Here is a 9939-nt window from a genome sequence, read left to right on the forward strand (position 1 = left end):
CCCTATTAGCTGACTACAGTATTTAACTGAACGCATGAAACTTACAACGGGGCCAACCTGCTGGTGTACTGCATAAATTGTTTGCAACGATGCAAAACACATGTCTGCAGAATAAATTCCCGATGCGGCCAGGCCAATACAGTCTACAGCGTAAAATGGAAAAGGACTTAAAATATAGGCTTTGTTCCTATGCAGTTTTGACTCGATCTCTAACGCAGATGTTGAGTACATTATATTTTGTTGGATGACTACACGTTCCCGATATGCTTGCTCGATTACTCAGGAGATATATATACTGTATAAACAAAATTGTTTCCTGATAGGTACAATTTCGGCCTGCAATCTTCCTAAATATTCTTGCAACCCCACCTCCAATAAGCATCGAGTAATCAAAGTAATCAACTACTTGTTTGTGGTAAAATATAAAAGTCGCAGTCGTGCAGGTCAATCAGGGTGACTTCGAAATGTTTGCAAAACCCATTTTCTCCTGTGATATACATAACCAATATTCTGGAATAACTTATAAAGATGAGCTGCTTGATAGAAACGACTAGGATGGACGTTGTATGTCCATCCTAGTCGTTGCATTTCCGGTGAACTCAGGAGTAATCTGCTTTTTCATATAGGCTTACTACACGCACCGAAATCGCGAGTGGTCATGTTATGAATAGCTACTGGAAAACGTTATGATCACGCCAAACGCTTAAGAATTCCAGATTCACGAATGAATTTCGTCAATAATATTAGCAGTTTCATATATCACTATCAAATACTTATCCTTTCTCATCTCATGTGACCAGATTCACCGGTAGAGTTGATGGAGCGAGTGTTTTCTAAAATTTAGGGCAAGTTATAAATGATGATGCATCTTCGGGTGGGCCAGTTGTTCTTATTTATGTCATTAGTTGCATGCTGTTATTTATTGATCTCCCATCAAGATTGTCGGTATAGTGGAAATATGTTGGAATCGCCCAAACGTACCCGAAACAAATTTCATTCGTGCGGAGCACACGATTCCCAGTTGGTATTTATACGTGGCGCGTCATTTCTCTCTGCTGTTCGCATCTGTATTGTTGGGCTTAGATTGCAAAGGGCAAATATTAAAAATAAAGTCGCATTGAATCGCGCATAGCGCGAAAAAAATTTCAAGATTAATTATGATCTCTAAAAAATTCGGTAGTCAATTCGTTAATAAAATTTCCATGTCGACGACCGCCAACACATACTAATGGAATTACGTGTCGACGGCTGCACAAATTTCCTTCTGCGTCCGCCGGTTGGCCATCCCTGATTTGTAGCATCAGCGGCTAGATTGCAAACGAAATGTAACACTGTCATTTAACCAAAATCCCATATGCGGGAGTGAATCAAGAACTGAAGGAATTTAAAGCGTGTCGATGACCATCTTCCTCCCAAAATTCCATGTAGGCTACTAACGACGTATTTTATGTCTGGTTTCTTTTTCATAAAGAGCGCGGGCAAGTTCGGGCAATTTGGCATCGGCAGAGTAGTGGTATCAATCTGTCGACTCGTACATTGCCGATTTTGCCCACATGACTAGGAATGCAGAGGAATGGCACGTTGACTCCACTTTCATTGAACTGAAAGAAAGAAGATAAAATTGCTACCATCGTTTTTTTTTTTCTTTCTATTTTCCTTTTTTACCTAAACATTTTTTACAGCCAGACTGTTCAGAGTCAAGTGTACCTGTTTGATGCTGGTGTGATCTGACTAGATGACCTTCACGGTCTTATCGGTCATTCATATCCAATACCGAATACTGTGCATGCATATTTTCTGTACCACCATCACTGCCGTTTGTTATGTATTTTGGTTGGATGAAAATAAAGACTCTCTCTCTCTCTGCTGTTCTAGGTAGGCTACATTAGGGTTGCCATACGTCCGGAATTTCAGTGAAAAATTTGCGTCCGGGAGGAATTTCTAAAATATGCCTAAATGTCCGGAATTTTGAAGGCTTGAAGTAGGCTCAAATTTTTTTTGTAAATCAGCAGAAACAATAGTATTTTAAAGCAGATTTATGCTATTCGAAATTCTTCTTCGCGCTGCGCGCGACCTAATGCAACGTATATTGGCATTAGTATGGGCACCAGGCACCACCCTCGCCAAAAATGCAATAAAAAATAAATATATATAGCTAACATTTACTGAAATAAGTCCAATTGTAATCGAAATTATCAGCTGACGGTATATTCCTACAGTTGGTTAAGGCCGACTGGATGCTTCAGTCACAGACAGTGGTTCCAAATCTTGGGGTCGTTTGCCTTTATCTGGGGATCGCGACGGTGTTGGACGTAATCAGCTTCCTAGAACGTGAGTAAGTTTGAGCAAGCTGAATTTTTTTAGTAATCAGCATATTCAAGTTTTGAGCTGGGCCACGGAACATTTTCAAGTTGGAAATGAGGTCGCGACCATAACAGGTTGGAAATCATCGGATGTGCAACCTGCTGGTGCATTTTATAGTAGCCTAATATAAAGAATAATCAATATTATTGACAGAATGCATTCATAAAATTTAACAGCCAAATGCATATAGTAAGGGCCCATTACCTTATGGTCGGGCAGAAGGGGGCAGAAAAAATGTTGTTTCGGACCAATCTTCCCTCTAAGCTGCGCACGTGCGCAAATGCGCAGTGCTGACACTGTCTCTGTGCACAGAAAATCTAAGTTGTGCACAAAAAATCCGAAATGATGATATTTTTTTAGACGTTACGCTCTGTTTTCCAAGGGTCTGCGCAGTGAGTTGGTGAGTGTGCGCAGACTCGTCAAAAATTAGAGGGAACATTGTTTCGGACCTAAAAAAAACACAATCAGATAGCCGAACCAACCTAACAGTATAACAGGGCTGTCGAACACAATCCCGACAGGCCAGACACGGCCCGCCAGACGATTTCATCTGACCCGTGGAGAAATCTATTGCAGGTACCCTAGCAAGTAGCAATCACAAAAGCTCACATTACAGATGACCCAATTCATGACCTATGTTCGACTCCATTCCTGTATAGTGTATAGGCTATTGTATACAGTCGATTGGCAATGCTTTCCTATTATGACGTCATATTGACAGACAATGTCTTTTACCGCGTTTTTAAATCCGCTAGTGGGCGCTAAAGAGTGTCCGGAATTTGCTTCACAAAAATATGGTAACCCTAGGCTACATGCATTTCCGCATCCGAGCTTGGCATGATATGTGTCCTTTTATGCACATAGCATCGATTCGAAAGCTGGGTAAATTTATGCAAGTTATTAACGTTTATGGTTGGTTGATGGTAGATTGCAGCTGCAAACTATATAAGTCCGCGAATGACCCTAACTGCGCTGATCGCAGACAGACAGCAAATATAGATAACTAAGGGTTACCATAATATTTTGAAATCGAAAAAGGAGGACACTTTTTCAAAATTTTCAAACTTAGAATAATGGAGGGAAATCCTTAAAAAATTGGTAATTTTTCCCACTTCGAGGTCAGTTGACTAAAATAAAGGGTCAATTTTCCGGCTCAGCTCCCGAAATAGCCGCCGGAGCGTTACTTCATTGCTGGTTTACTGTATCTCAGTCGAATTTTGTCCTATGCATAACCAAAATTCTCAAAATAGAGGACAAAATCTCAAAAAGGAGGACATTTAGGCGTCCCCGGAGGACATTTTCAAAAACCAGAAAAAGGAGGACGTATGGTAACCCTAAGATAACTAACCTACGGATATATAATTGCGCAACACGTGATAGTACGGTTGGGCAATCAGATTGCGTCACAAATTCTCATTGCAGCGAACAATCCCATCTCCGCAATATATCATTGTTATGGTTATTGTATTGCGGCGCTCCAATTGTTCGATACAGTACCAATTTTCGACTTTGAAGGATGATGTTGGGGTAGTTGACATGCCTTGGCCAGATCATAATTGATATTTTCGGATTCAGTGCGACAGCAGCTTTCGTGCAAGACCACTTTTAATAAATTTTTCCTTCGAGTCCCAAGGTATAACACTAAAGGCCCGTTCACACTCAAACGTGCACGGTTCCCGGTGACGATTTTTGCCTGGCGGTTTTCCACAGACAAGCCACTCCTGGTTTTTTTCCACCGAGATCTGGGTTTTTCGAGCATCACCTGGGTTTTTGTCCTTGAAATCTGGTTTTTTCGAGCATCACCTGGGTTTTTGGGTTTTTGTCCTTGAAATCTGGGTTTTTTTCAACATCATGTTCGCCGGGTCAATTTTATGATCGAAAATCAATATATTAGATTAGTTAGATCATAATGTCGAAAAATGCACAAGCTTCAGTTGTCGATTGACTGCTAGATTGATGCATTTGCGAGGAATTTTGTTATATTGCACCGGCAGAGTCTTGAAAAACGGCTTCACTACTAAAATGAAAGGCCGTGAGGTGATGCTTTATTGTATACCAACTTCCAGTTCGCAGAAAGTCATGTTCATAGGGCAACTCATTGGAATTCGGAACCGTTTTCGTACAATTTATGTCGATTCAAGACTTCTTACTGCTAGTATCAATAAATAAAATAAGACACAGCTTATTTAACATCCACTTGCAAACTAATAATTTTATTTATCACACGAGCTTTTGGAACAACGCGCACTAACTATTTTCATAACTGATGCGGCAAAAAAAGTAAAACAACATATTTTTTTAAAATATTTGCATTGGTAACCGAGCAAAATGTATAGTAGGAACTGTTATAGTTTCAATATCAAGAGCTAAAACTTGGTTCTATGTCAATATGACTGTAATAAATGACAGTCAGTTTCCATTTTCTCCGTTTCCGCATAGCAATTTCAGTGAAATATAGGATCTGGGTTTTTCTGGGTTTATTTAGCGTCCACATTTGGGTTTTTCCGAAATATACCAGTGGCATCTCTGGTTTTCCATCGTACGGTTGAAAGGTTGGTTTGCCGGGGAAATGTTCACACATGCACGATTCGTGCGTAGCAGCCGTCGCTGTGGCTATCGTACGGTCGATTTCTTCGCTTTTTTGCTGCCGTACGTAAAGTTGGATCAAACGAACTCTCTGTGGCTGCCGTCAGCTCAATGAAAAGTGTGCTCCTACGCATCTGTACGTGAAGCTATATGCCAGCAATTGCTTACCGTATCTGGTTGCCCAGCCGTACAGTCACGTATTTTGCATGTGTCTACAGGTTAGTTATCTATATATCAACCATACCAGGAGATAGGACTCCTTGCCGAATATTCATCATTGATCTATGAATCGAAGACACGGACGCCAAACTAAATAAAGCCGATTGACGTCATTCCTCGATGACAATGCGTTATTGGTTGCCCGATCAGTCACAATGATTTCATTCATTAATCTCTTGTGAGTAGTCTCCGTGACAAGACAAAACAAACATTTGTAGCAGAACCAGATCGCGTTACATGCTAAGCGAAACAACCTATGTAGGCTCTGGCCAGATTGACTTGGGAAAATCAGATGACAGGTCTCTTCATTTTGATCGAAAAATGACTTCACACAGTCTCTGGTGAAATAATCAGAATAATTGCGATTATTCGCGTTTTCGTATATTATGAATAGGGCAATTTTTTTTTACCTAAAAAACGGAAGATTTTGACCTAAAAAATCTAAATTTTGACCTTTTTTGACCTAAAAAAACTGAAATTTGACCAAATTTTGACCTCACGTATGCAAATTAGGTGTTTTCGCATTTAATGTTAAAATTGCACTACTTATCTTCATTTTTGGTTGGAACTGTCTGTCCTTACAAAGTAGATTGGTCTGAAAAAACGTTTTTGGCTCAAAAACTGACAGATTTTTACATGAAAAACTAGTATTTTAACGAAATCTGGCCCTATGAAGAATTCCAGTAGTTACATTAAGTATTCTGGTGGAAATAATTAATATTTGTTGTAGTACAACGAAAGATCCTTTCCTACATTCTCGGGTAGAAAGTGTCTGTCCTTACTAGAGCCCGACCGATTATCGGTTCGCCGATAATATCGAGTCGATATCACACTTTGAAAGAATTATCGGTATCGGCCATTGGACGTGAAAAAATATCGGTAATAATCGTGACGTCACAACATGGGGTAGGAATTCAGAAAACTGTAATGCTTGACCGCTAGACTGGGAATATTGCTGTATTTCATATGGCTTACACTTTCAAAGTGTCCAATGCATTCTTTTTATTTTATTTCGTGTTCGAGTATGACAATGGCTATAAAGCTGTTGAAATAAATGCTCTGAAACTTTTAAAATGCGCCTTTTGAGGTAGATTCCACCTTATTTGAATATCGGCTAATATATCAGTGTTATCGGTGAAAGTGTTAGATATCGGTTTTATCGGTATCGGCCCAAAAATCCAATATCGGTCGGGCTCTAGTCCTTACTACGTAGCTTGCCAAAAACGGAGAAAGAACGTTCAACAGCAGCATTTATTGGCTGACAACACTCAAGTTGTATGCACACTGCTGGTGACAAACCGTGTTGCTTCATTCTGACAATGTTGTCTATATCACAATTTTTCAGCTTGCGCTTCTTGATATAAGAACCATGCAATGTCCAAGCAGTCTTGCTTCAGCTAGGATATTGCGGTACGTTGACCATAAGTCCATGTCAATATTTGTTTCATTTGACCATTTATGATTCACAATGAGCAGACGATGGTCCGTTTACAACGGTAGGCCTATAAAGTAGGCTACAAGCTGTAAAACAGGGCCGGCCAACCCGTGGCCCGCGAGAAGGTTTTGAGTGGCCCGCGAGGTAATTTCCGAAATTAGTAATACAATCAAAAATGTACTGCACAGATTGTGAACTTGCAAGGTCAACCAAAAATGTGATTAGTCTGGCCGCAACACTTGAGATGTGATGACTAAAATATCAGTTCCGACGTATTGGCAGATCCATGAGCCAGTCACATTTTGTAGATCTTCGTACACTACAATAAAGCAGAAAGATTTGCGCTAGATTTATCAGAAGTACAAATTTTCTACATGCTTCGCGCAACATGTTGTCACTCGATTTCTTGCTTTTCATATTGTCACCCCATTGTGAAAACGAAAGAACGCCTAATGTACGAGATTGAGTCTAACTATATTCGCGATTACGACACGAAGTGTCGTTAACATATGCGACCTTGCGTTTGCGCTCGCAGAAAGACCGTCGACTATGAAACCTAGGCACACAATGATTGACGAATGTTGGTCGAAGCTTTCGATATCGATATGTCCAGGCACCGAATAGTCCATTTCTAGCAAACTGAGTCGAGCGATATACAGCAGGCCCGTAATATAGTCAAGGGACAATATTATTGACCTATGAACTTCGTAAAATTTTCGCGCTTCGCGCGGCTAGTGGCCCGCGCAATAGGTCGTCAATCAAATGTGGCCCTTTGGCTGAAAAGGTTGGCCACCCCTGCTGTAAAATATCAAATGATAAGTTCACCGACAGCGCAAAATCTACGATACAAACGAAATGCAGAGGTCAAAAAATGTTTGACTTTGTAAACAATTTTGACAAATTTTGACCTAACGCTACAATTTTGATCTAATTTGGACTTTTTTTGACATGTCAAAAAAAAATTGCCCTAATTATGAAGCTATTGAAGCTATATGACACATTACAATGGCATGACGTTGCCGTGAGAATTTAGGGATTTTTTCTAATTGAGGTCAATCAAACTGAAACCATGTAACATGCTACAAACCATTTGGTGAGGCAACGCAACATATAAGTTTTGCTGCACTGAGTCGGTTAGTGCGAACGAAATTTGCAGCTATGAAAATTGAAAGCACCTGCGGAGCGGAGGTGGAAGTCGGGTCGGAATTTCCGGGATCGAATTGGGAAATTATTCTTTGACTAAATTGGGAAAAATGAATTCTTGAATACTTAATGCTATAAATTTTGTACGATCTTTTGGGATCAAGTCGGACTCGAATCAGACCAAAATATAAACACGCCGCTTTTAACTCAAGACTGTCGGGTCGAATACACGGTCTGATTCCGCCTTTGCTATGACGTACGTATGACGCATTAGATGTTCAAACACATCAAGAAGTTTGTACTTTTTTCACGTTTACAGTATGATGAGTATATTCTAAGAGTTTTTCCGTATTTCCTCGTCAGCCGAAAATTACCGGTGGGGGGAGGTCAATTAGTCAATTAGTTGAACATGGTATAATTACTGTAAAATACCAATGGATTAGTATAACTCAAGAATATAGAAACAGTTCTGGTACTCCGGCACTGATATTAAACTGAACGGTGAACAATGAACATATATTTGCACACACTGTGTTGTGGGATGCTTATTAGGAGTCATAGTCCTCATATCGCGAGGCCAGTTTTATACCCTATCCAGGCACATTGAACATTGCGTAAACCGTTCTTGCCCCGGTCAGTTAGAACAGAAAATGTACAACAAATACATATGTGAACTCATCTCCGCGGTATATCATATGGTCACAGCTGGAGAGATTCTTTATTGTGTGTCGAATTTAAATTCAAACGGGGAAATTCTTGGTACGAATGAAGCGTTCACAATGATTACAGATCAGAAGAATAGCTTACTACACGACCGTATGTGAAATTACTTCGAAACAGTTACCCAGGGAAATCTGACTAAAACATAAACAAAATGATAGACGACTTGAATCCCCTCCTACACTTGCGTAATAAGGCCACTTCCGCTTTCAAACACTCTGTTTTAAACATCGCACTGGGGTTTGAGAAAATGAGGATATGAATGGCACGGGTGAAGGGAACCTGCCGCCACTGTAGTTATTTCGCGAAATATTGTTAATGTTGGTTATGCTGGTTGGACGATAACAATACAAATGGTTTTCTTCGCCATATCCAATTATTCTATATTTGCATCCATGACATATACATTTGTGTGGCGGGATAGCGCAGTGGTATAAACCGCGGCTGCAACACCAATGGGTTGCGGGTTCGAGTCCGACCGAGGTCGACTTCGGAATTCCGATACCTAAGTGTTGGAGGTTTACCTAGGCTCCTACTTCCCACCTCATCCGCGTAAGCGGTGTCTTACAAAAAGCCTAGAGGTGGGCCGTGCTATAAGTCGCCATGCAGTTACGGAAAATGATGAAGAATATCGGCATGGTGTAAATGACCATAGAGTCGACAAACACCATGAACACCACAAAACAAATAAACAAACATATACATTTATAAGTGTATGTGTGTGTGTGTGAGGGGCCAGCATGAAAATTCTGTAAACTCCAATATGTTTCGTCGTGAGGACGAATTCCCCAATGTGCGGAAACATCTGCGCGTCGGACAGCAAGTAGTTCATTAAAGTGACATCATATGCGATGTATATTAAGGAAGAAACAACAACATTGTTTGGCGGATTGACCCCAGCCACATTTACGTTGATCTTTGCTTCTTGGTAAATTAATTTCAAAACATGCCATGGTGAATTGTCATGGTAGTCGATATTATGAGATAATGTCACGATATATCTATGTATATTGCTTAAAACCGCTATATTAATGGCAATATACCTTCCATTTCCCTACAGACGGCTACGAATGCGAACTGGAAGAATCTGGACTCATCGATTCTTACCGGATTTTGAACCCTTATTTGCGGTTGGGATTTTTGTTTGCACACTGCACAGCACATGGAATTAAGGTGATCTTGATACAGCATGCGGCATTTGAACTAATGTAAATCGTAGACAAAATGGATTTGGGTTGGTAAATGACGTGTAGAGTTTATAGTAGTCACGTTTTCATGTCATTTAACGGCTCTGATGTCTTACAAAAGTCTAGAAGTAGGCCATGCTACAAGTTGGTAATTATAGAATAATAATAAAGAATATCGGCCTGGTGTAAATGACCATTGCAGTAGCAAAACACCATGAATATACCAAACAACAAATCTGGTCTGATCACCACCTGGACGTTTAAATTGGCGGATTACTAATGACT

Source organism: Botryllus schlosseri, chromosome 5, assembly GCF_051294905.1.
Source record: "Botryllus schlosseri isolate E-star chromosome 5, Bs_hap1, whole genome shotgun sequence".
NCBI classification, from domain to species: domain Eukaryota; kingdom Metazoa; phylum Chordata; class Ascidiacea; order Stolidobranchia; family Styelidae; genus Botryllus; species Botryllus schlosseri.